We start from the raw sequence: 16,912 nt of genomic DNA, 5'->3' as shown, positions 1-16,912 counted from the left end.
AATGATTCTTGGACATAGAACTGTACAAACTCTGTTTTTGCCTTATAAACTGTATTTCCATGAGTGTTTGCACATCTTTCAGTAAACCGCTGCAACTGTTTTTCCTGTTTTCATAGAAGAAATGAGGGGCGCAAGACTGCACATTCCTGTATTAGCTATCCTTGAAAGTCGGCATTCTACTACATGGATTGTGCTAACAATCCAACTTGTGACTGAATACTTTAAATGTGCATCTGTTAAAAATGCCAAGTGTGCCATCAGTACAAAGAAAGAAATCTCAGGGTTGTTTTTGATCAAACAAAGCTTTGCATCAAATGCCCTGCTGATGTTGACTCTTGTTTTTCACTTATGCTGGACCTAGCGTTACTTCACCAGTTCATGTTGTTCATAACCCAGGCTGTCAGCTAGCTGGTACACCTGTTTACATTATCAATACAAAACTACCACCTAAAGTCAAATCCAGTTTTATTTTTTGCCCTAATGTGGAGTACATGTTGTGAGTCTTTGTTGTGATAAGTGCTTAGGAGATGTACTGCATTGTGATTACGTTAGCAGAAGACACAAAATGAGCTCTGGAGTGAGCACAAACGTCACATCATTTGAATTTTCATAGACAGTTAAGGCTTTCTTTTTAAACTTACATTACAAGCCATTCACACATGGGCTGTAAAAGCTGTTAAACTGAGAAAACCTTCAAACATAACCTTTAAACATAATACTGCAAGAAAGCATGTTTTCATTTTTTAAGCACTTTAAGCATCTAGAAAGGCACAATCAGTACTGCTACAAAGTTAATCGTATACGCTGATGTATATACTGGTTTGTATGACTAAAGTTCTACTTTAGAGGTTTTTGACTGTGTTACACCAAAACAATTGCAGACAATAGGAGACAGATTTAAAACAAGAACAGAATATGATGATGATTTTCATCTTTTTCCTGCTCCTTTTCATGCATGGAAACAGTGTTACTTTAATTGAAAGGAAGGTTGTGTATGGGAAATGAATTACTGCTGTACCATGTGTGAAACAAAAAATTTAATAAATAAATAAATAAATAAATGACACATTGTCATTCAAATCATTTAAGGCATTTTGAACAGCTCATCATTTATTACATGCCATCTGCAACATATTTATGGGTAACAGCAATTGGTGCCATTTCCTTGTATAGGTGCTGTGTAATTACACCTCTAACAGGTGTTCTCAAGCGCAATGAAACCTGCAATCCAGCTCAGAAGCTGTGAAAGGCATGAACAACATAGAAGCTCATAATTTTAACATACCATATCTCTGCAATGTTAAGAATTTCACAACATCTGGAGGTAGGGGGGTGGGGGGTATAAGGAAACCTGAAACTAAGAGAAATATGGAGGGAAATTATATGTCTTTTGACTGTAAATGGTTGGTTTGCGGGGATAAAACAGTGAAAATATTATCTATTGCTTCTTTGGAATCTGTAATCTCTCATGAAATTACAGAACAGAACGTGTCTCTTTATCAGCCCGGTTCCATGAAGCGAGCTTGCAGATTGATGTTGGTTTGAAGGACTTCAGGGTGATAAAAGTGAAGGATCTGTTAGGTCGTGTACAAAGTTGCCTTCTGGTGGATCTGATCGTTTGTGAGGGCAGAGGTCGGCAGGAGAACCGAATGAGCAAGAACAGGAATATTTGTACATCCTTGATTTCTGCAGGCCAGCCATCCTTATAGTCAACACTCACTAGAACCCAGGTGCTGTTTAGTGGTTAGCAGTTAATGCAGGCAATGCTAAATCTGTCATGAATCCTGGGGGTTTGTGCTTGGGTTTGAGTTTTGTATTTAGAACTCTTGTGTTTGAGGTATTTTGAGTTTTATATTCTCTCAGCAGTTGTTCCTGGTTGATCCATATGTGGGTCCTTGAGTTTTAAGTTTATTTCTACCTCCCCTTTGTACATCTGCTATAATGTGAGGACATTTTTCTGACTGGCTCCACTTGCCTCCTTTAAATAAAGGAGCTAATTCTGTACAATAGAGATGGAAACTTGACAACAGGACACAGTTTTGTTTTTTGGGTTTTTTTACTTTAATTTGTCACCTGCTTATACTTCAAAGTAAACTGGACATGTTTTTGTTCTGGATTCTTAGTTCAAAAACAAGAAATTTACATTAATCTTATGTGAATCTAGATTTTTTTTTTTCCTGTAACATCGGCAAGTATCACTAAACTCATAGGCAAAATGAAACCATGACAAGGTTTTTCATACACTGGGCCTTTGTGTGGTTGTTTTGATAAATTAGCCCTACTTCAAAAATCCTATTGTTCAATCCCTGCAAAAAAAAAAGAAAGAAAGAAAGAAAGAAAGAAAGAAAGAAAGAAAGAAAGAAAGAAAGAAAGAAAGAAAGAAAGAAAGAAAGAAAGAAAGAAAGAAAGAAAGAAAGAAAAATCAAACCTTTCCTTGCCCAGAAATTATACTAGACCAGGACCAGGGCTGTAGCTGAGTAGCTTGTATGATTTTTTCTCATTTCAGTCAGGTTTTCATGAACTGCACTTGACTGAAACTACCCTTCTTTTAGGGTAGCTTTCTAGGCTTTCTTATTCAAATACCTCATGACTGCCATCAAGTCTTTGTTAAATGCTAATTCCCTACAGTTAAATTCTGACAACGCAGAGATCATCATTGCTCCAGATAGTGAAAACAATGCTTTGGGTCTCTAGGCTCCTTAAATCTAGCTTGCATCATCATCCTGGACAGCTCTGTCTTTAGACTGACTCTCCTCTTCTTTAAGCTGACTCATTCCTCAGTTTTTCATATAGAAGGAGGACTTCAGTGTTATTTTTAAGGTCAATTGATGCAAGCGTTGATTCTTTTTTTCTCACTTGGAATATTGCAGCTCCATATTTACCTGTCGTGTCTTAATGTTTAAAGCTTTGAATGGCAATGGGCTCTAGTGTATTTCTGAACTTTAATTGACCTACTACCTCTTCTAACTGGTCCCTGAGGTCTTCAGAGCAGAGATTTCTGCTGGCGCCTCATACTCGCTTTAAAACACATGGACATCGGGCCTTTTGAGCGGTGGCTTCAAAACTCTGAGTTGCCCTCATTTCGGCATTTTATTGCTTCAGAGGTAGCTTTTTAAAAAAACTGTTAAAGGCATTTCTATTCAGACAGGCATTTGAATAATCTGAGTCTGACCTTCTTCGTGACCTTGCTCATTTACCTGTTTTATTGTTTTTGTTTTTTCCTTTTGACCCAAGTGACCCAATGCCCCTGCTTGTGAAAGGTAATTTATAAATAAACTTTACTTACTTTACAAAGTTTTGAACTGCCGTGAACCAACCAAGCTCATGGGCAGAGGCCCAGCTTCAACTCTCAACAATCATAAAGTATGGGTTTGCAGGGAGCCAGCTGAGATGGTTCAGTCATCTGGTAAGGACTCCCTCTGTGTGGGGTGTTTTGGGTACATCGAACTGGAAGGACACTTTAGAACACACTAAAGTGAAGAGTTTGTGCCTCTCTTGGGTTTCCTCCAGAAGAACTGAAGGAGCCGACTGGGAAGAGGAAGGTTCTGGGCATCTCTGCTTAGACCCAGACCTCATTAAGCAGACAAGAATGGACTGAATGCATAATGCACCTAAAATAATAAATTGATTATTTGATGAAATAACTCCCTGATAATATTTACTTTTATTTTTGTTAAGGAAAACCTGTGTTATGCGCTGCACCAGTTCTCCTGACATTGTTTGTGTTTATTATTGAGGTCGTAGAGTGTGTGGTGTCACTACTGCATTAAACTGAAATAATTTTAGTGTTTTGCTGAAACTGAAAACAGATCAACTTAATAAATAACTACTTATAACAAATTTGTTGTAAAATAATTGTGGTGGTGACTCATAATTTAAATAATCATGTATGGTTTTCTCTTGAATTAAAAAGTAGAATATTGTAAAGAATATATAAAATATATGCACAGTGATCTTTAAAGATTGATCTGATGTGCTTATATGTTTTGTTTGTGTCCTGGTCCTGTGTTTGGGGGCTTTTAGGTTTATATTTATAAATCACAGTTTATTTGGTTATTATCTTTGATTTTAGTTGTTGGAGTCTTAAGTTTACAGTCCAGGCTTTCATTACTTAATGAGTCTCAAATGGTATTAGGTTCATGTTTTCCTCTGCCTCTGTTTAGTTTGTCTCTAGTTGATGTTTTTCTTTAATATTCCTGGGTTTTTCAGTGCCTTTGCATTTTGCATCAGATTCATTATCATGCCGTGTTTAGTCTTTGGAACTCTTAGTTTTTAATTCTTTCTACTTTTGTGCATTTTTCTTTTTTATCACTGAATCAAAGTTTAGGGTTATTATCTTGAGATTTCAAGATCTTTTCCCAGAAGTTTGTGTAAGTTGAAATTCTGAGACACCTGACTTAAAAATGTTGAGTTAGTAACCTGAAATGTGGACTTATGGAGTCACAGCTTGTATTTATAAATGTGTGCGTTAGTTTATTCCACATTTCCTCATTGCTGCTTGTATCTTCTTGAGTAGTCTTCATTGTTGTGTTATGTGTTTCTCTTTTATGTTCCTACCTTTTGTACATCGTTGTGTTTTGTCTCATGTGCCTTGCGTTTGCTTTGCTGTGTCTCATTATCAGATTTGGTTGCGCTGTGTCTTGTTGCTCAGGTGTGTCCACGCTGCCTTGATTGCCTTCGTGTCTCTCTTTATTCTCTGTTTGTTTTGTCTTGAATGCTCAGAGACACTTTTTAATTCTGCTCTTCAATTTCTGCGTTTAGATTTTTGATGGACTGAGTTTCTTCTTTTTTAATTTCTGCCTTGAGAGTCTTACATTTGGTTCCTACCATTCATAATATTGAATTTTTCTGATGTAAAAATAAGAATACCACAGATTTACTACCTTTTTTGGCCTTTTTTCTGACTTAAAGATAAAGAAAGTTTGATTACCTGAGTTTTTGAGGCATTGTGTTTTGTCAACACAGACCTGAACAATTTGCTGTTTTCAAGCATCTCATCAAACAGACACAAACACTGAAATCTTAGAATAAGATGGAAAGCAGTTTTAAGCTAAATCACAGCCATCATAATATAGACAAAACACATGGCCTACAACAAGAGACAGATGACAATGTTTTCCCATGGCCAATGCACCAGTTGCACTACTTGCCCAAAGATATGTAGACAAATTTTACTACTATACCTTGAGTCTTTTCCTTTTTCAAAATAACTTCATACGCTATATTGTGCAAAATAGCTCTGCAAACTTTTCACCTTAACTGGAACTAAAGGGAATCACCAAAACCATGAAAACAGCCACAGGCAAAAGCAGCTGTACACTGTCAGACTGTATCAACCTTTTTCTTAACGGATTAACACGAGCGGCAACAACAAAATTCTATTCATTTCTCCAACCTGTCTAATTCAATTTTAAAGTTGCCAACACAATTTAATCATGCAGGATTAAACATGCGAGAACGTTGCTGTCAAACTAGATTTCTTTTCCTCAAAGAAATCTTTGATACTGCTGTTTTTTAAATTACTCAAATAAATAAAAGCTTCTTGAAAAAAAAAAAACAACTTTAAAGCTTTACAGCAACTACAGCGCAATTGAGTTATTTTTCCACGGAGCTCCTGTAGACTGGATATTTCCTGGCAAATTAGCACAAACTGTCAAAGCAGTTTTATTTCTATGAATGTGAAAGAATGGAGCCAGTGTGACACTGATTGTTCAAATTAATGAACATTTAAAATCCCTTTATAAATGTAGGCTGTGGATTGGGAGCTGCTTCAATGGGCCTGGAGACAGTTAAGTGGAACACGTCTCTATGAGAGGGGAATAAAGACCGCCACACGAAATGAGCCTCATGCAAAGCACATCCACAGAGCTCCTGCTGTGAAGCCTGCGTGGAATCTGTGTCGCATATGGAACGAAGTCGTGGCTGTTTGATGTAGCAGCGCCCCGGGACAGAATTCACGTTAAATTATAAGCCACAGTTTGTAAAAGGGGAAGGCGGGGGACAAGGAATGTTCTGAGGCCAGTAAAGAGATTTCCTGCCGTGGAACAAGCAGCACTCTTGATGCCCAGAGGTGAACGAACATCATGCGCTGCCAGATTCAGTCGGCCCTGACTGACGTGTTCCTCCTCAGTTCTCTTTAAATTACATGACTGGCAAATGCAAACATTTTTCTGAGAATCGTTACACTAGAAGGTTATCTAATATATTTTTCCAGAACTCCAGACTAATTAAACCGTTTTGGATAATCAATACTGTAATCAGAGGTTCACCCTAACAAATTCTCCGTAAGATCAGACTATGCACTAATCAGAAAAACTGCACAAAATTCAAGAGCTACATCTTAGATTCTATAGGTCTCATTTAGCAGGTTAAAGTTCGGGATGGTACCATTAGAAAAAGACTAAACAAGTATGATTTGTTTGGACAGGTGGTCAGGAGAAAGAAGACAGCAGCACAGCTTTGATTTGCAAAGCTGCATCTGAGTAAGTTCCTTTATGCAGATGAGGCCAGAATGGAGATGTTTGGCCATAATGCACAGCACCACATTTAGCAAAAGCCAAACACAGTATATCAGGATAACCACCAACTGTCTGGGGTGGAGGGGTGATTATTCAGGCTTGTTTTGCAGCCGCGGGGCCTCGGCACCTTACAGTCATGTAGTGGACCATAAACTCCTCTGTAAACCAAAGGATTCCAGAGTCAAATGTGAGGCCATCTGTCTGGCAGCCAAAGCTTGACTGAAATTATGTCATGCAACAGGACAATGATTCCGATCAGACCAGCAAATCAACAACAGAATGGCTGGGAAAAGTAAAGCATCAAGGTCTGTGTGACGCTGAAGCCTGACGTGCCTTTCTGTGAATCTTCCCTTAGCCACTAACAAAAATGTAGTTTCTGGTACAGAGAAGAACCAGTCTGCATTTCATTTATTTCATATTGTGTTATTTTACCACTTAATATTGAAGTGCACATTAAAAGCAGATTTGTTTGCTGCACTGTCTGATACAGAAAATAAGTTCTTTGTTTTCTATTGTCCTCTTCCTCATCCTCTGGGAGTTGCACAGTACTTTATCTAGAAGAATAAAAACAGCATATTGATTTTGTAAATGTTGTATGGGTGATGCGCAAAGACACAGCTAACTGTTGACATATGAACCATTTAAATGAGCAAGTTGGTTGGGAGACAGGAGATGAAAAAACATTTAATATTGATAAACTGTAGTCTGTTCCTTCCACCCACAACATGTGCGACTGGAACAGTGTTGTGAAATATCCATATTTTAGAATTCTATAAATGGGTGGATGCTCGATATAACAAATAAATCAAACTTAAACTATGCATATTTCCAGTTCTTTGACTGATATCATAGTACAGCATGAAGGGCAAAAGGCCTCCTCAGTATCTGGTGGTATGAATTCAGTTTGTCAACCACACACCTCACTGGCCAGGAGGAGATGATTCATACCCTGCAGTCCACCAGGAACAGAGTGCATCATTTTATCTTTTGATTCCAATATAAGCAAAGATTTGTGTGTGTGTGTGTGTGTGTGTGTGTGTGTGTGTGTGTGTGTGTACACAAAAACCCACTAGAAGCATGAACTGCCTCTTTATTGGCAGCCAGGTCCATCAGCAGTCCTGTGGTTCCCCCAGCCTGCCAGACAGCAAACATGCAGCTCAGAGGCACAAAGTCAGCCAGCAGCTCACCAGCTGGGCAGCCGCTAACACTAACAAAGTGTTTAGCTAATGTTGTCTTTATAATTCTACCGTGGTAAAAATCTGCCAGCACAGTCCTTTCTTTTACTTTCTTTTATATGTGATTATCAGCAAACTAACAAAGCTTTGTTGAATGTTGTTGCTGGATTTCTTTAGTTTTATCACACTGAGTACAGCACAGAGTTTCAATGAAAACAGTTGCTTTTCTAACTTTATTAGGACTCACAGGGATGGATTGTTCATCGATCATCAGCATTAAGCAGTCATCACAAAGCTTTGATTAGTAGTTAGCATTAGCCAAGCTAGCTGCCTGTTCACACACAGCTAGCTGATAATTAGCCACAGTGACCAGCAGCTACATTTTGATGCCACAGTGCACAGGCAGCCAACTCCCAGACAATGTTGGCACAATGGTCGCACTAGAGCATTTGACTAAACACAGTTTGATGCTTCTAAAAATTAATTTTTGTCAACTTTTAGCATGAGCAAAGTAAAGCAACAGGCCTACAAATTTGGCAAAGTGTGACCCCAATGTGAAACTGAATAAGAAGTGAGAGTGTAAATTGCATCCCTGCAAATTCTGCCTTAGCCATTTAGTTCATCTTTTTTGCGCATTACTAAAAATGAAGGCAATGGTCTCAATCGTGGTCTGAACGAGATCTGTATCCATCTAATATTGCAGGTACTGCAGTTCCTGGAGTGGCCACTTAAGACTTGCTCCAAAACGGATTTCTGCGGTACAGTCCAACTTCACAGCATTTTTAATAGTTTTTATTATCTGTAGTTAAATTCCCCTTCAGTGCAGGGAGTGATTATTGATGTATTTATTGGCTAACATCTGTTTAGATACCATTAAAGATGGTGGGCAGAGGTCGTCTCATGTCCTTCGTTCTTTAAGGGCTGCACAAGTGTTGTTCTTTCACTCTTCACAGCCGAATGACTGTAATAAAGAGCTTGAAACTAATGCAACACACTGCTGTCCCTCCCTGTACCTTGTGTCATCTTTATTTTCTTAGTTTCCACTTCGACTCAGTCTTTAATGTATATTGAGCAAAAGACCGAGGGAGCCAGAGGCCTCTGTCAGGACCTATTAGTTATCGAGACACAGCACAAACACAGGAAAAAGAATGACAGTGACTGCGTAGTTTGATTCATGGTATCAAAAATGTAGATGTCCTCCTCGCACAGGCAGGAGAAAGAAACCCCCTCTTTCAACATAAGTCCCTGATCTTTAACAACAGGGAATACTCATTTTAATGTCTTTATTTCCTCAGTTATAAGACGAAGAAAACAGCCAACAACTTCTTCAATTCTACTAATTTTTAATGATTAAAATAAAAACAGAATCTCTGCTACTGTTCAGTAGAAAACTTTCGTACTTCTTTTGCACATCACTGCTAATCTCATAAGGTTCCTTCGGTCCTGGTTCAGGAAGAAGCAGCAACACCTTGTCAAAGGAGGCTCTTCACCTTTGAAAAGGGTGCCCTTTACAAATTCTCTGACATGCCTGTGCGACACTTTTCACATTTAACAGCATTTTTGTTCTCTCTTTCACTCTGAAGTCAAATATTTCTATGTTCTTCTCAAGCTTTTAAGTGTGTGTGTGCATGATGTTACTGCAGCGATTCAAATGAAAGCCGCTGCAGTGTCTGACCACATAAGCATGACAGAGGAGGAAATGTATATTTTGTGAGGAAGCACTTCAAGCACTGAGAATGAGACCACGGGGAAATTTATAAACACATCTTTCTCTCTCAGTTTTGACCTTCTGCAGTTTTCTCCTCAGATTTTTTTTTTAACTAAAATGGGCTTCAGGGTTTGTAAATCTGTAAATCTGACAATGGGGTAAATGGTTTAGTAACAATTACAAAAAGCTTTGCAGATTATGTTTTAATTCTATTGTCTCCTTGGTGCTATAATCTGTTGCATTAAATGTATTCAAATGGTAGAAGGTTACCACAGAAATCTGGTTATGATCTTCATTTTCTGCAGCGCTCAGGCTCTCATGGACCCTCTGCATAATTCTTCTAATTCTTCCCCACAGGGGAACATTTCAGTTATATTAAGCTCATGTCAGGTCAGCACATCAAGCACTTTTTTACTTAAAATAAAAAAGGTAGATATTTACAGAAATGAATCAAATTGAATTGAATTCAATATAGAGAAATGCCTGCTATAAATAACTCGTATTGCTCATCCCTATGCTATTTTTGCTATTTTCACGATTTTCTAAGGCAACATTTGGATAACTTACACTGAAATTTTCCATGTGACACAAACACATTAGGCCTCATTAACTATTTCCTATTTATTTAAAAAGGAACACTGCCGTTTAACATAGTTCCAGTATGGAGCATGCTTCACAGAGAGTTTATGGTCATTGTTTTCAGCCCTTGTTGGGCTTATACTAACACAGCCTGTTCTTACCCTGCTCAAAAAAATAACTGAACTGGTGTGGGAAAATAAACTGAGCATTGAAACCAAAATAGATTTTCTCATATTTAATCAAAGTGGAAGAAATAATAGTACACAGAGGCAACTGACTTCCACAGCATGAACACTAAAAATCACAGTTTAATTCCTTAAACATGCACACTGGCCTGTTTTGTTCTTACCTGTCTTTTATAGCGCTATTCTACGCTGTACATCATAAATTTGCATGCTAATGATTTAAAATGATTCTGAATCCACAGGTTGTGTCGGGTGCCTGCAATCTTCATAAAACCACACACCTGTTTCTATATGTACTCTAGGAAAAACACATTGACTTGTAGCCTCCAATCCTAAGCCCAAAAAGCAGGAGAAAATCCAACTGAAGAAACTGAAATAGCTGAATATTGTTTTCCCTGAGATGCTCAGTGTGGCTCAAGCAAAAGACTGAGAGACTATAAGAAAAAAACAGAATGGTAGAAGTTATTTGTGATAAATGATCGTGTGAAATGTGAAAGTAGCAATATTAAAAGGCAGTCTCTTAAGCAAGACCCAGGAGAGAGCGCTTCACAGTACAGCTCGTTTATTAACTCAGGAGCAGATGTCTGCGAGGAGGGCTCAGACAGACAGAGCAGGCGGCAGAGAGATGAGTCACTGGGCGAGAGGTAGATTAATCCAGGTAAGTTGGTTCGCAGATATACTGCAGACAAAGGTGAGCTTGCAGAGAATAAGAGAGAGCTTACTCACTATGCGCGGGGGGGAGGCTGTGGGAGGGCCAGTTGTTTGCTTTGTGACTGCAGCTGAGGTCATGGGTTGCTGGGTGGGCAAGCAGAAGTTGTGAGTTTTTCAATGAGGGATTCCAGAAGTATTGGACCAGCTCATCAAGGACAGGGAAATGGATCTGAGGATTGAGCCGCTCCTCAGCCACGGCGAGAACGTTGTAAAGTGGAGAGACAAGGACATTACACTCAGGAGCTTAAAGACCACAGGTGAGGCACATTGAGGGATCAGGAGAGCCTGTTTTCCACTCTGATGATGCAGACAATGTTGATGAGGCAGATGTGGAGCAGGTGAGCTTGCTGAAGAGCAGGAGCACAGGACAACACCCAGAGACGGAGCATGGCTGCTCAACCCAACCAAGCCTAGTGTGACAAGGAGCTGGAACAGCAAACCATCCCAAAAGTGTTTAGTTCAAATTCTAAGCATTTTAACTTTCTTTGTGTGTGTTTCTAAGACTGCTAGGACTTTGTGTCTCAAGACTGTGGGTGTGAACTATTTTTCAGGTAAGAAAAATGTTGCTGACAGAGCTGTCCTAATAAAAAGCTCTTACACACCGTTTGCACACAGATTTGTTTGTGTCCAGTGTTTTTATGATTTCAGTGTGGATGCGTTTCATTTTAAAATTATATCAAAGGTTTATCAAACAGCCTCTTGGCAGCTACATAGATCCACAAACAGTGAACATAACTAACGGTTTCATCTGTTGCACAATAAATGTGGTGACTCTGGTCACGTTGAGTTCTCCAGGCTGGCGTCTCTTGTGCCAAGAATTCAGAGCTACTGGGCAGTTCACAGTACAATCATCTCAATGTGCTTGAGATGATTGTACAGTATTAGAGGAGCCCAACCATCACACAGTCCTCTATAACAGGAAAAGTCCTTTGGCAGAACCAGGATCAGGGAGGAGTGCCATCTGCCTCGATTGGTTGGGGGTGATGGGCGGGGGGGAAACAGAAAAGAGGAACACAGAGAGACTGGGAACAAACCGAGAGCAGACAAAAGTTCTCCAGAGTGTCGTTAAGGATCCAACTGCTATAAATAGAAATGGTTTACTGAAAATAACACAAGATTCAACAATAATTTCTGAATGCAGGCCGCAACATGTGCGGTCAGCTCCAAATGTAAGAAATGTTTAAATGTGTCATCAGTGACTTTTACAGAAAGGCAACCGTAAAACAGAAACAATAATTTTATTTTCCGTTGGGTAGTTTAATATTTATTACTGTCCTGTGAAGACCATGTAGGTTTTCCTCCTTCCTCGGCTTGAGTGCTGCACGATGTGCTTAACTTACCAACACTTTAAAAGCTACTTAACACTACATCCCGAAGCCTTGTCGTCACAAAACCTTGATAATGAAGATTAGACAACACGTCTGTTAAGATTATGAATCACAGTCTAATTTGTTTGTTTCCATTTTTCAATTCAACTTGGTTTTATTATTATTTAGCATCAATTCAATCCAACAGTTGCCTCAAAGAATTTTACATTGTGAGGTAAAGAGCCTACAATAATTGTCCACATGCATCTGTGCATGTGTAGAATTACTGTAGTTGATGTTGAAGCTGACTAGCACACTTTTCGGCAGGTAGTGTTGCTTTAGTCTTTAATTGCAAAGAAGCAATAAGAAATCTTTTACAGGATGGGATTTCCACTGTCTTGGTGCTAAGATCATGGATATAGTTCAAGCAAAAAAATAAAATGTTCTCGTGTTTAAAAAAAGTTTCTTGGAGTTTTCAGTGGTTTAGTGGGTAAATTGTGCCTGCATGGAAAAGAAACATGACAATAATAAAAAGAGAGACAGAAAAGAGCATATGAGGTCTTGAATAATCAAGCCTGTCTTATCTTAATGACCTTATAGTACCATATCACCCCATTCTTCAGGATTACTGCTTACCACCCATTATGTATTTATTTATTACTCATTATTAATCTCTATTTTTCTTCCACAGCAAGTCTTTTGTCCCGTCTTCCTCACTGCACCTCCAACCGGTCGAAGCAGATGGCCGCCCCTCCCCGAGCCTGATCCTGCTGAAGGTTTCTTCCTGTTAAAAGGGAGTTTTTCCTTCCTACTGTCGCCACAGCACTTGCTCAAAGAGAGTCGCTTGGGTTTTCTCTGTTTTCTTTGTGTTACTGTAGGGTCTTTACCTAACAAAATAAAGCACCTCGGGGCAACTGCTTTGGTGCTGTATAAATAAAATTGAATTGAACTGAAATGTTCCAGTAGAGTGCAGTAAGTACACATACATGCTTCAGGCAGTTTTTTCAAGTCTTGAAGCTGGCTTGAAAAAACTGCACTAATCCGCAGTGTTTACATATCCATGTGAGTGTCTTAGGCAAGAATAATTCTTTTCACGAATGTTTTTGGAGTAAAGTCATCCTCACTTGGATCCTGGGTCTTGAGATTTGGGGTGTGATTAAGGACTTTGTAGTTCGTATTTTCTTTATCTTTTATCTTGTATTCTGTTTTTTGTTTTTTATTCCATATTTCTTATTTAAAATTTACCTCTGCCCCACCCTTATTGACAATAATTATTACCATATTTTTCAGACCATAAGGCACACTGTCGATCAACGGGTCTGTTTTCATACATAATGCACACCAGATCATAAGGCGCACTAAGGGAAACAAAACAGTCAAATACGTCAAATTTTACTCAACTCATTCTTCTTGCTTCCTCCACTTCCGTACCATTGATTCTTTAATGTTGAATTCTCTCGCAGCTGCTCTATTCCCATGTTGTTGCAGTATATTAATGACTAACCTCATATTGTGGGTGGATGATCTCAGTTATTCTCCTGACTTAACTTTGGTCCATTTCCAGCATCCCGACATGCAATTGCATTTGTCCCTAACCATCACGTTAACTTTTATCAAGTGAAAAATGTTAGCGTTCATCCTCTAGCTTCACTGTGTTTATGTTATGCTAACATAGCTGTGTCGCTAGCGATCACATAGCACATCATTATATACCAGCTAGTCCAACGTCAGTAACCCTACAAATGTCACTGCTGTTTAGTTTTCTGTCTTCATTTATGTTGGAAGAGATGGCAGAGCTGTACGTTTTTATTTTTTCAGAAATCTCTCAGTCAGAACGTGCCATATCATGTTTAGGTGGAAACTAGCGAGCTAACTTCCTGCTGACTTCTAATCCTGACATCCTTTGATGGCTCTTTGATATAGCCCATGATGGTGGAGAGGTCAAAGAAACTGATTATGTTAAGTGTACTTTATACATAAAGCAAGTATCTGTAACTGATTGACTGATTGCTTGATTGTAATCACCTGTAATCTATGGGTGGATGGTTGGGGATCCAGTACTTATTTCACTCAATGATGCCAAAATCAATTTAGATTTTAATGTAATGTTTTTATTCTGGATTTTTGTTGCCTCCATAAAAAAATGAATAAACCATAAAATTTAGAGACTGTTCATTTCTTTCTAAGTGAGCAATAATTATTCCCCAAATGTAGATTAGACCTCAAAAAAAAAGCTAAATTTGAATCCAGCCTTTGCACGGTGGAGTACATGAATGAATGTCTCCCCAAGCCCAGTGAAGTTAAATTGTTGTAGCATGTGATAGGCATGTTCCTATGGTAACTGAAAGAGTGTGTGGATTAGTTGGATCTTGCACATATTGTATATTGTATATCAAAAAGACCAGGAAACACTTGACCCCTGTTTCAATCCAGGGGGTCAGTGTTGACATTGTGGAGGACTATAAATACCTTGGAGTACACATTGACAATAAACTGGACTGGGCTAAAAACACCACAGCACTTTACAGGAAGGGCCAGAGTCGTCTCTATTTTTTGAGGCGACTGAGGTCCTTCAACATCTGCCAGAAAATGCTGAGGATTTTCTATGAGTCTGTGGTGGCCAGTGCGATCCTCTATGCTGTTGCATGCTGGGGGAGCAGGCTGAGGGTCGCAGATGCCAACAGACTTAATAAACTGATCCGTAAGGCCAGCAATGTTGTGGGGATGGAGCTGGACTCCCTCAAGGTGGTGTCGGAGAGGCGGATGCTGTCCAAGATAAAGACAATGTTGGATAACACCTCCCACCCACTCCATGACATGTTGGTCAGTCACAGGAGCTCGTTCAGTGAGAGACTGAGATTACCGAAAAGCACCACTGAACGACACAGGAAATCATTCCTGCCTGTGGCCATCTCCCTGTACAACGCATCCACTTAACACACTGTTTGCTGCTACAGCTACACATGTTTCTTTTCCAAATATTTATTTATAAGTGACTTATGTATGTATGTATGTATGTATGTATATATATGTATATATTGTACTATTCTTAGTTAGCGTATTGTCTGTCTTGTCTTAATGTTGGTTTAAAATGGAGCACTGTAACAAAAAATAATTTCCCCCAGGGATCAATAAAGTATTCTGATTCTGATTCTGATTCTGAAAATGAAAAAGTTCTGTACAAAACTAAAGCAGTATTCATTTAAAGGACTTGCACTACAATGTAAAACCTTCGGTCCTTCACTACACTTAAGAAAGTAAGACCCTTTGAACTCACAGACACAGCAGGGTAAACCACGCTGGTCTGATGCAGACCGTTTTAATTCCAGCACAAGCACAAGAAATCTCTCTGAGCCAACTTTCTGCTAACTTCTGAAATACATTAAATTTAATCAATTCTGTTTTCATGGATGCCTGGATGTTAAACTTAAATGTTGCACCTGGTAAAGCAGCAACCCTGATCATTTTATTAAAGATGAAAGAATTTAGACAGTTTTTAACTCTCAGTGATGCCACAGTGTTTGTTTGACTTTATATATATATATATATATATATATATATATATATATATATAGGGATGGGTATCGTTTAGGTTTTATCCGATACCGGTGCCAAATCGGTGGTGTTCAAACGGTGCTCAAACGGTGCTTAAAGAATGGAGAACACAAAATTGGTCCAAAAACCTCTCATGTTCAGCAGTTTTTTGTAAAAAGATAAAAATGTTAGCCTTTTCTGCAGCTATGGGGCATATATGGTATCACTCTTGGCTGGAAGCAATGCTTCAACAATGGAAAAAACATAAACTTTGTCCAAAAACCTCTCATGTTTAACTGTTTCCCACTTTTTCTTTGGTCATTTTAGCCTTTTTGGCCAGGGTGAAGGGAATATCTGCCATCAAACAAGAAGACAGCCGCATGTAGCTATGATGAGGTTTGCTAGTTCACCTTACATGCATTAATGTAATAACGTGGTTAGCCTACTCAACGTAAATTAGCTACTCACGCAGAAAAGAACGGCTGCTGCTGCCACCATCATCCGTCATCATTTCTGCTACACTGGCAGGGCTAGGGGCCAGGACTCTCCTCTTCGTGTTTTTGGGGGATGTTGCTAACTCCGGGTCCGATAACAGGCAACCCACCGCAGTAGATGCGCTCGTGTGAGGTCTCGCAGCAAGCTATCAAATACAGTGCATTTCTGGGCTTTTAAAAAAAAACGCTACGCGTCGCCAGGTGTTTAATCGGATTTGAGGTGTTACCTCCTTTGACAGTATCACAGTATCAGCTTAAAGCACTTGTTGCAGGCTGCTGAGTTCTTTTGCTGTGAAGTACAGCCAGACTTTTGACCGCTTCGCCTTGGGCATTTTTAATCTGTAGCTCTGCTCTAAAAGAACGTACGTACCTGGACCCGCCTACTATCCTCGGAAACGTAAAATGATTGGCTAGAAGTCAGAGGTGTGGACTCGAGTCACATGACTTGGACTCGAGTCAGACTCGATTTTATGACTTTAGACTTGACTTGAAAAAATGTTGTAAGACTTGTGACTTGACTTGGACTTTTACACCAATGACTTGGGACTTGAATTGGACTTGAACCGGTTTACTTGAAAAGACTTGATATTTTACCCCAAATATAAAATTTAACACGCATATTATATAGAGATTGAAAATGTGACGTCATTCACGGGTAGAACCGCAAAGGATTCTGGGAACTCGTGGCAAGCGGTACTAGC

This window comes from Mchenga conophoros, linkage group LG18 (assembly GCF_057382185.1).
Source record: "Mchenga conophoros isolate Kocher_MC1m ecotype Shallow Benthic linkage group LG18, M_conophoros_male_GT1.1, whole genome shotgun sequence".
NCBI lineage: Eukaryota > Metazoa > Chordata > Actinopteri > Cichliformes > Cichlidae > Mchenga > Mchenga conophoros.
Note: the sequence above shows the minus strand (reverse complement) of the source record.